The 11,324-nt window shown below is 36.5% G+C and overlaps 1 pseudogene; it reads left to right on the top strand.

The window, feature by feature from the left end:
• LOC108530784 (asparagine synthetase [glutamine-hydrolyzing]-like) overlaps nt 1-10,175 on the top strand; it is a 68,019-nt pseudogene extending 57,844 nt beyond the window's left edge.
• The last annotated feature ends 1,149 nt before the right edge of the window (nt 10,176-11,324 follow it).

Raw genomic sequence — 11,324 nt, 5'->3', positions numbered from 1 at the left:
TTTTTTTTTTTTTTTTTTTTTAAGAGATGGGGTCTTGCTCAGTCACCCAGCCTAGGCTGGAGTGCAGTGATGTGATCATAGCTTAGTGCAGGCTTAAACTCCTGTGCTCAAGTGATCCTCCCACCTTAGCCTCCCTAGTAGCTAGGAGTATAGGCACACACCACAATTCCCTGCCTCCTGTGCCCTTTAGCTTTCAATTCCACCTCTCCATACCCATCATCTGCACCCCTGAAGTTGTAACCCTGGCAATCACCAATCTTTCTGCCTCTGTATTTCCAATTTTGTATGTTTCATATAAGTTGGATTATATATCATATGGGCTTTTGTGACTGGATTCTTTCACTTGGCATAATGCTTTCAAGATTTGTCTATGCTGTGACATGTATCAGTACTTACTTTTTATGGCCAAATGATACTCTGTTGCATGGATACACTGGCTTTTGTTTATCCACTTGTCAGTTGATGGACATTTAGGACATTGTATACCCCTTTTGGCTATTACAAATAATGCTACTATAAACATTGGTGTATGAGTTTTGTGTAGGCATTTCTCTTGGGTATATATCTAGGAGTAGAATTGCTGGGACACATGATAAGTATGTTTAATTGAGGAACTGTCAGACTACTTTTTGAAATGGCTGCATTAGTTTTATTCCTTCCAGAAGTGTATTAAAATTTCAGTTTCTCCACATCTTCACAAACACTTACTGGGTCACTTTTTAATTCTAGACATTCTAGTGTATGTGAAGTGGTAGCTCATTGTGGTTTTGATTTGTATTTTCCTGTTTACAATGATGTCCAGCATCTTATCTCATGTTAATTCGCCATTTGTATTTCTTCTTTGGAGAAATATTTCTTCAGATCCTTTGCCATTTATTTTCCTCCTAGGGATCATATTATTTTAAAATCATAATAGACTTTATTTTTTTAGAGATGTTTAAAAACAATTGATAGAAAGTTCAGAGAGTTCACACATGTTCCCCCTACAGTGCCCCTGCCCAGTTTTCCTAACTCTTAACATTTTGCATTATTGTGCTACATTTATTAGATTTGATAAACTGATACTTATATATTAACAGAAGTTCATAGTTTACATTAGGGTTCACTCTTTGTGTTTTATAGATTTTTGGATTTGACAAATGTATAATGTCATGTGTCCACCACTACAGTATTATGCAGAAGTTTCATTGCCCTAAAAATCTCCTGTGCTCCACTGATTCATTCCTCTCCCTCCTCTTCCTCCTAAACCCCTGGTCATTATCAATCTTGTTACTTTTCTAATTCTGCCTTCCCAGAATGTCATATAATAGTTGTAATCATATAGTTTGCAGCCTTTTCAGACTGGCTTCTTTCACCTAGCAGTATACACTTAGGGTTCTTCTATGTTTTTTTCGTGGCTTCATAGCTCATTCTTTAAATTGCTGAATGATGTTCCATTTGTTTGCATGTACTGCAGTTTGTTTATCCATTCTTGAATTATCCATCTCTAATTGGGTTATTTTGCCTTTTTATTACTGAATTGTAATAGTTCTTTATGTATTCTAGGTACAAATCCCTTTTGCTCATCAGGGTTTCAGGATACAAGATCAATATACAAAAATCAATGGTATTTGACACACTTTAGCAGAGTACTACATACTTATAATGAGCAATCTGAAAATGAAATTAAGAAAGCAGCTTCGTTTATCATAGCATCAAAAAGAATAAAATACTTAGAAATAAATTTAAGAAGTGTAAAACTTGTACTCTGAAAACCATAAAACATTGTTGAAAGAAATGAAAGATCGAAATAAATGGAGAAGTATCCCATTATCATGAATCGAAGGCTTAACATGTTAAGATGGCAGTCCTCCCTAAACTCATCTGCAGATTTAACCTCATCCCTATCAGAATCCCGGATGAGTTCTTTGTAAAATCGACAAGCTAACTCTCAAATTCATATGGAATTGCAAGGGACTAAGAATAGACAAAATAATCTTTTGAAAATGAGGAACAAAGTAGGAGAATTCATACTTACTGACTTTAAAACTTACTACAAGACAATGATAATAAGAACATTATAATACTGGCAGGATAGATGTATAGACCAGTGGGATAGAATTGAGAGTCAGATATGAATATATGTATATATAATATATATAATATGTATAATATATATTATATATATTTAAAATAAGCTAACAATTGATCATACACACACACACACACACATATACGTATATAATCTTGGCTCCCTTGTCAAAAATCAGTTGATCATATATATATATATATATATTCAGTGGGGAAAGAAGTTCAAAAACCGGCACAGAGACAACTAGATATGTAAACATATGCAAAACCTGGAGTTGGACCTTTATGAAACACCATATACAAAAACTATGGATACAAAAAAATGGATCAAATGGATCCATTTTGAGCTATTCCACATAAATGTAAGGGCTAAAACTATAAATCCTGAGAAGCAAACATAAGAGTAAATTGTCATGACCTTGGATTTGGCAAAGCTTTCTTAAATACAAGACCAGCAACAATAATAAAAACTGATGAATTGGACTTCATCAAAATTAAACATTTTTGCACTTCAAAGGACACAAGAAAGTGAAAGGCAACCCACAAGATGGAAGAAAATACTTGCAAATCATGTATAGCACTTTTGGATGGTAAACTTGAGGAAGACATTTATTTTTTATCCCTTACCTATACAGCAGTAACATCCTAAAATCTCTCTCCCTGCCTGTTTTTGCCACTCTTTAAATCCTTTCTCACTTAATTTTCAGATTTAATATTGGTTGAAGCATGGATAATGAGATCAATTAAAGGGGTCCTTAGTACACTAGTCATAGTGTTTGTACTAATACCGGAACAGGTTTATTTTCAGGCATTTCTAGGTGATCAGATGGCAAAGAACAAATATACACACACACACACACACACACACGTATATATATGCACACACATATGTATATATACACACATACATATATGTGTGTATATATACACACACACACACATATATATGTCAGTTGCCAGGACTCCTAGGCAAGCCTGGCAAAGAGAACACTGGGGAAAAGCTGCTTCCTTCTCTCTGTGCCTTCTTTGAGTCTGATGATCACTTGATATGGAACTGTAATGACATCCAGTTTACCCTCTGAAATTCCTTGATTGTTCTTTTTTATATCCTTGACACTGTCCTTTTCCAGACCAAATGATCTTATCTGGAATATTGCAACAATTTTCCTTTCTCAGTGCTTTTAGAATAACCTGTGAAAAACTCATCTGATTATAGTACTGCCTGCTTAAAACCTTTTAATTACTCCCTACTCCTTACCCAGGCTGTGTAGCTCACTTGAGCTCTGCTCGCTGTTGAGGGAATATGTGTACTTTTCCTGGTATTTGAATTCAGTGCTACACAGGTTACTGGCTGGGTTGACAATCTCAAATTGTAAATCACTAGTATTGCATGTAGGTAGTCTGTTACAACTTACAATGAAACATTGATGTTTGTGCCAAAGATCGTGGTGATGTGATGTCAGGTGCTGTCATCTTGGTGTTTATCAGGAATGTACATCCTCTGTCCCTGTCTTACGCAAGGCATATAACTAGGACTCTTCCACTTCCTCTTTTGCATGTAGGGGGCTTGGACTCCACCTTGTTGCCGCCACCCTGTTGAAGCAGCTGAAAGAGGCCCAAGTACAGTATCCTCTCCAGACATTTGCAGTTGGCATGGAAGACAGCCCTGATTTACTGGCTGCTAGAAAGGTAAGGTGCTGTCTCTGTCCCTTGTGTAGTTAGACTTGTTATTACAATGAAAATGGAGTCAATAATGGATAACTCTGCTTCTGCTACGGTATTGATGGGGCAGCTGTTTTAAATTAAATGTATTAAAATGGAAGGAAATGGCTGTTGAATATTCACTGTGTTGTACACTGTCCTCTGTGTACCTTTATCTATTATGACCCATACAATTCTCACAAAGACTCTATGATGATAATTATGCTTTTTTGAAAGTAAAGGTGTCTGGATGTGGTGACCTACACCTGTAATCTCAGCACTTTAGGAGGCCGAGGGAGGTGGATTGCTTGAGGTCAGGAGTTTGAAACCAGCATGAGCAATGTAGTGAAACTCTATCTCTACAAAAAAATACAAAAATTAGCCAGGTTTAGTGGCGCATGCCTGTAGTCTTGGCTTTGTGGGAGCTTGGGTGACAGAGTTAGAACTTGTGTCCAAAAAATCAAAAACAAAAACAGAAAAGAAAGAAGGAAAGAAAGAAGAAAGAAAGAAGGAAAGAAAGAAAGAAAGAAAGAAAGAAAGAAAGAAAGAAAGAAAGAAAGAAAGAAAGAAAGAGAAAGAGAGAAAGAGAAAGAGAGAAAGAGAAAGAGAGAAAGAGAGAAAGAGAGAAAGAGAGAAAGAGAGAAAGAGAGAAAGAGAGAAAGAGAGAAAGAGAGAGGAAGGAAGGGAGGAAGGAAGCCAAGACCATCCTGGCTAACATGGTGAAACCCCATCTCTACTAAAAATACAAAAAATTAGCCAGGTGTGGTGGCGGGTGCCTATGGCCCCAGGTACTCCAGAGGCTATGGCAGGAGAATGGCATGAACCCGGGAGACAGAGCTTGCAGTGAGCTGAGATCACTCCACTGTACTCCAGCCTGGGCAACATGCAAGACTCTGTCTCAAAAAATAAATAAATAAATAATAATAATAATAATAATAATAATAATAATAATAATAATAAAGTAAAGGCATAAGTCAGGTGCAGTGGCATGCACCTATAGTCCCGGATACTTGGGAGGCTGTGGTGGGAGGTCTGAGCTCAGGAGTTCAAGTCCAGTCTGGGCAACATAGCAACTCTCCATCTTGAAAAATTCAGTAAGGAGGTCTCTCATTTGTTCGTTTGGTTTTTGTTTCTTAAAAAAGAACATACAGGCATGGTATCGTGGTGAAGACTGCAAGCTTTGGAGCCTAACTTGTAGTGTGAAGTCCTGGTTCTACTCATTTATGTGACCAAAAATAATAGTGTCTGCTATTGGGGTAGTTTTAAGGTGAAATGACATAATCCATGTAAAGTAAGTACGGTAGAACTTAGCATGTAGTAACTACTTACTGAGTGTTGGCGGTTATTGTTATTTTTTAAAGTGCTGTATTTGGAATATTGTGGGCAGAGGGCAGCTTGTCTGTATTCAGTGAGCAGGTGACCTAGTTCCCACTATGGAGAACTTTCATAGCATAGATGAGAAGGAGCTAGAGAGGACTCTCAATGCAAGGTGATTAATGCTGAGAGAATCCAAAATATCCAAGGAAAGCAGAATGAGGGGAGGAGCCATTCTATATAGGAATAACATTCTGGATATAAAAGTAGGCATTTCAGAAAGACCAAGCTTAGCATGGGACCAGGTTGGACTAGAGAGAGATGAGGTGGGTTAGGTAAAATAGGTGAGGTGGGAGGTGCCTACTGGGAGAAAGGTTGAAGCCTCGGCCCCAGAGGAGCTGAGGGGAGATTTCCTGGTGGTGAAGTTGAAGCAGGTGAGGGAACAGGCCTAGATGGGGCTTGTATGTGGTGGCCTATAAAATCATTTTTCCCCCTTTCCCTTGTTTAGTTTTCACCATTGTTAATTCATAAAGCTTTGTGAACTCCTGTCATGTTTGATTTTAAAGGGAAGTTATTTTCTTTAACAAGTAGGCGGGTATTTCTTTATATAATAAGGTGGCAAATCATATTGGAAATGAACATCATGAAGTCCTCTTTAACTCTGAGGAAGGTATTCAGGCTCTGGATGAAGTCATATTTTCCTTGGAAACTTATGACATTACAATAGTTCATGCTTCAGTATGTAAGGTGTTATGATGCTATTAAATAAAACTTTTTTTAATACTGAAAAAATGTAAGGTTTAAAAAAATTATTTCAAGCAATAGTCCAAAAATGTTATTTAAAGATTAATGCAAATTAAATCCCTGTGTTACTGATCATTTAAGACCACTTAAGAATTCTCTGAATCTCTTTTGGAGTGAAGGGAACAATAAGTATATAGTTCAACCTCCTCTGTTTTGGTGTCACTGTTGGTGTTTTCCCAGGGAATAGATACATATTTTCTGCCCTCTACCTCCCATTTTTCTTATAGTTTCCAGGGGTACAGTCAGAATACAGTGAGAAAATAGGTCTATTTGGTAATGCATTTTTGATAAGAAATATTCATTTTAGATATAATTTGGTAAATATTCCATCACACAACTTACCAGTCACTAGCTACCATTGCTCTGCAAACAATACTAATTTTATCTTGTAGATAATATATCTACTGAGATTGGAAGTATACCCCAAATCAGACTGATCCAATGTTATTGAGCCTTTATATGCTACTGCCTCTCTTGAGACACTTGCCTTGGAGGGCAAAAATATCTTAGGTATTACAATGGTTTATGGCCCTCCAAAGCATCACAATAAATAACCAGATAGACAGTATAGCTCTGATATTGGAATTTCATGGGGCTGGCATGGGGTTAGGAAAACAAATGTCTAAAAAGGCTCTCTAGCTGAGGTGATCATAAAAACAAGGTTGAGAAGAAACACTAGTTTAGAGGCATGTGGTGCAGAACCGAGGAGGTAGGTTTAATAACTTATATAGCCTCCTCAACTCTGTGTGAAATCTGGTGAATGGGGAGTGGCAGGGGGAAAATACCTAACAAAATTAACACTAAACCACCAAAATGCTTATTCTTGTTTTGTGTCATAATACCACCAGAAAAGGCAAGATTTTTAGGTATTTGAGTCGTTGTTCAACAAAGTTTTGAGGCAGACATTCTTGATCTAAAAATATTAGAATTTTAAAACCTGTTTATAAAATGACAGAATGATTCTGGGTTATTTTACAGTAGTACTTTTTGATTAAGTACATATAAATTGCTTGTAAATATAAGGTCATTATTGTAGAAACTACTTTACATTAATATGAAGTCCAGTATAGTAGTAAAGCTTTCAATTATTTCCAAAATCAAATCAAAGGCATTTTGGTGGAAGGTTATGTTGACATTAAAGTTAATGTCTGTCTCTCATTTAAGGCATGTTTTTAATTTCCAAGTATATTCGAAAGAACACAGATAGCGTGGTGATCTTCTCTGGAGAGGGATCAGATGGACTTATTTGGAGTTACATATATTTTCACAATGTAAGCACTCTGAAGCGGAGGGATATTCATGCTATATTAAGAAAATAATTCAGATATTCATGCTATATGAATTATTTGACTATTTTCTATCATCTTTCAGTATGACATTAACATTTTTGAGTCTCTTGTGAGGCTACAAAAGGGAATCTGATAGAGTTTGTTTTCTATCTCTTGGGAAAGAAAGAAATTTTAATAGTATCAGATAATTTTATTCCTTAAAACACTTATAGCCGGGTATGGTGGCTCATGCTTATACTCCCAGCTACTCAGGAGGCTGAGGTAAGAGGATCACCTGAACTCAGGAGGTCGAGGCTGCAGTGAGCTATCACTGCACCACTGCAGTGCTGCATGGTTGACAGAGAAAGACTCTCTCAAAAAAAAAAAAAAAAAAGTTAAAAATAAATAAATAAAACTAGTTAAGCTTGAGAATCACCTTTCTGCTGTTTCTTAGGCCCCTGTGGAATTATGACCGTTGCTCAGCATGTTCATTTTATTCTAATACTAGCATTTTGGTGGGAAGGAAGGTATGTTTTGTAAAGTATTTCTTTCTTCTGTTCAGTTATTTCCTCCCCTAAATTTGTTTATCTTTTGTCTTAGCCACCTTTAGCATTGGAGAGGGAGAAATAACAACTGCTTTGTGTGCCAAAAGCAAAACTCTTGGTGTTTTTGTTTGTTTGCGAAATAGGCTCCTGCTCCTGAAAGAGCTGAGGAAGAGAGTGAGAGGCTTCTGAGGGAACTCTATTTGTTTGATGTTCTCCACGCAGATCAAACTACTGCTGCTCACGGGTAACGTTTTAAGAAATTATTGTAAAACAAACAAAACAAAAAACAAAAAACAAACAAAAAAGCCCAATACCCTGAAAAAATAAAAAGACCAATAGCTGATTGGGTATATGTTACATACAGTTAGCTATATGTTACAAAGTGTGACTTTTATAGAGAAAATGAAGCTGTTTCTTAACTTAGTCCCAAAAGGATTAGGTCCAAAGTGTTGTTGTGGTATATGGGGAGAAGTCTTCTTCCATAGGTTGTTTGAGGTGGAGTTTTCATCTTAAAGGTTAACAACATTCTGCTCATCTCTGAACAACCAAGAGGAAGAGGGAAGGCTGCTACAGCTATTGTTAGTGTTTTAAAGAGAAGTAAAGATTGTAAACATCACGTGACAAGTATTGAGTGCCCACCATGCCTATTTGGTACTGTAGTGACCCTGAGGGGATAGGGTAGTGAAGATGCAGGGGGTTTGACTACATTATAAAGAACCAGGTTTCTTTGGTATCATTTCTGGTTTTCTAAAGTTATGTTGAGGAACTGAAGACTTACTGTATAGGGTAAACAACTGATATGAAATGTTTTAGTTATCTCTGCTGAATCACACTTAGATTAGAATATAATTAAATATGGGTTTGGGGAATGAACTGAACCTGGTTATTATCCTATCTGCTTGTCTTAACTAGAGTCACTAGGCTTCAGGAAACCGGTGATATGGCATTTGACGAAATATAGTGGAACACTGGTTTATATTCCATATTGTATGTGAATTGTTAACCAGTGGTTGTCATCACAATTGTTAGAAGAGATGGTCTCACCTAGAAAACACTGATTTAGAAAGGTCCAATCAAGGTATCTTCTTAATGATTGGGTCACTCATGATTTGTAACTTTTCTGCTTTTGAAATATGCATTTAACTATTCCTAAAAAAGGAAAGTAAAAATAACAGTCTCAAGCAGTTAGTTTTACTCCTTAGATGACATGATACATATATTATTTTAAATGAAGATTTTTTTATATTCATTCATTAGTGTAGGGCAGTCATTCAGAGGCTTGTGACTGTATGACCTTAACATTTCTTAGGATCTGGTTGAACTGATGGAAAACTGAATCAGTACCTAAACTGTTGGGCACTACACACCCATTTTAATTTAGATATTCTTCTTTTCTCCTTTAAACCTTGAACTGAGAGTCCCATTTCTAGATCATCAATTTCCTTCCGATTACTTGTCTCTGACACCAGAAATGAGAATTCCAAAGGGAGGTAAATCAACTCAAGATAAAACAGTTCATTGCCATCAGATTATGTTTGTAACTTTTACTGGTGCTCCTTTTTTTTCATGTCAGAATGTGATAGAAAAACATCTCCTTAGAGAGACATTTGAGGACTTCAATCTGATACTCAAAGAGATTCTCTGGTGACCAAAAGAAGCCTTCAGTGATGGAATAACTTTAGTTAAGAATTCCTGGTTTAAGATTTTACAGGAATACGTTGAACATCAGGTATAATTACTTTTAAAACATTTTCAGGAATAGGACTTTGGATGCAGAGCTGTCATTGCTGTTCATTTTGTATTTAGTTTGAATGCTTTGTCCCTGTAAGAGAGATTCATCGTCTCTGTAAACAATTATCTCTTTTATGAGAATTATATAATAATTAAGTAGCATAAAGGATTATAAAGTACCATCTAGAATTGAAAGAGAGAGGAGACTTACTACTAACCATCACTGACCTTCATTTAACACATTTAACACATTTAACACCTTCATTTAACACAGATCTTGTTAGGCACAAATGACTAAAACAGAGCCACCAAGAATTAAAAATTTGCACATGAATGTTCTCTAAAAGTCACTGCAGCTATGCATATTATGAATACTTTAACATTTTCTGAGTGATGGGTGATTCAAAGGGTCTCATGCAATTTACAGTCATGTCTTATCTTAATGTTTTCTATTTTGTGAAACCAGAGTAAATATAAGTATTTCCATGCCATTTTAAAAAACTGTTTTGTTTTTATATGCTTATTCTTACAGGTTGATGATGCAATTATGGCAAATGCAGCCCAAAAATTTCCCTTCAATATTCCTAAAACCAAAGGAGGATATTACTACTATCAAATCTTTGAATGCCATTAACCAGGCCAGGCTGACTGGCTGAGTCATTACTGGATGCCCAAGTGGATCAATGCCACTGACCCTTCTGCCCGCACACTGATCCACTACAAGTCAGCGGCCAAAGCTTAGGTGCTCTTTATGCTGTAATGTGAAAGCATATATTTATTCTTGTTGTAGGGGGTCTGTGGGTAGATAGGGGAACAATGAGAGTCAATACAGGCTAACTTGGGTCGGAAAAAAATAAAAGCCCTAAATCTAAAACATTGCTATAGTCATTTATGTTCATACAGTCTCTTCATAAGAGGTAACTAGAAATTTTTTGCTGTATCACAGTAAAGTGGAGGGTAATCTAGGAAAAGGAAAAATGCTCTGATGTCCGCAAGAACTCACAGCACTCTCCTGGCAAAGCTGCTTTAGATGACATTTTTGTCTTGTGCTCACATGGCTTTCTTCCAGTCTTTGCCTCATCTTAGTCATCAAAGGACTACATTACTTTTGTTCTGCCTGCATTCCTAACAGCTCCCTAGGCAGACTCAAGACTTGAGTCTTCTATAGGAATTCATGACAACTCTATTTTGCAAGATAGTCGTTCATTTTTCATTTTTTTCTCTTTTATGTTGAGCCAAAGTCGCTTCTGGAGACTTGTCCAGGAGCAGGGGTCAGGCTTTTCTTTTTTAATAAAGAGTCAGAGAGTAAATATTTTAGGCTTTGTGGACCTCTTTTGGAACTGTTCAGCTCTGCCATTACAGTGCAAAAGCAGTCACATAGACAATATGCAAACAAATGAGCATGGCTGTGTTCTATTAAAAGTTACTTATAAAAGCCAATGGTGGGCCACATATGTTCCATGGGCTGCAGTTTGTTGATGGCTGTTCTAGAGGAACAACCAAGCTAACTAAACATTTCTGATAAAAGTCTAGACCTACTTGAAAGAGAAAGTATAATAACACATTCAAAGAACAGGTAAACGATTTTCATTTGAATGCTTACTGGTTGTTTAAGGACAACATTTTGAAATATAAAGGTGAATTTAGCTCTCAAAAAATTTTGAAAAGGGAACTGCTGGTGTACAGATAAAGTTGGAAGAAGGACATACTTTAGGCTAGCTGTAGGCTAGGCCTTTATTTACAATTTAAGAATAACTCTAAGAAACTGAGGAAATGTCATTAATATTAGATGATTTTCTTTGTTTGTTTGTTTGTTTGTTTTAGACAGTCTTGCTCTGTCATCCAGGCTGGAGCACAGAGGCACTATCTCGGCTCACTGTAACCTCCACCT

Source organism: Rhinopithecus bieti, unplaced genomic scaffold, assembly GCF_001698545.2.
Source record: "Rhinopithecus bieti isolate Rb0 unplaced genomic scaffold, ASM169854v2 scaffold_8677, whole genome shotgun sequence".
Taxonomy (NCBI): domain Eukaryota; kingdom Metazoa; phylum Chordata; class Mammalia; order Primates; family Cercopithecidae; genus Rhinopithecus; species Rhinopithecus bieti.
This window is presented reverse-complemented; position numbering and strand designations above follow the sequence as displayed.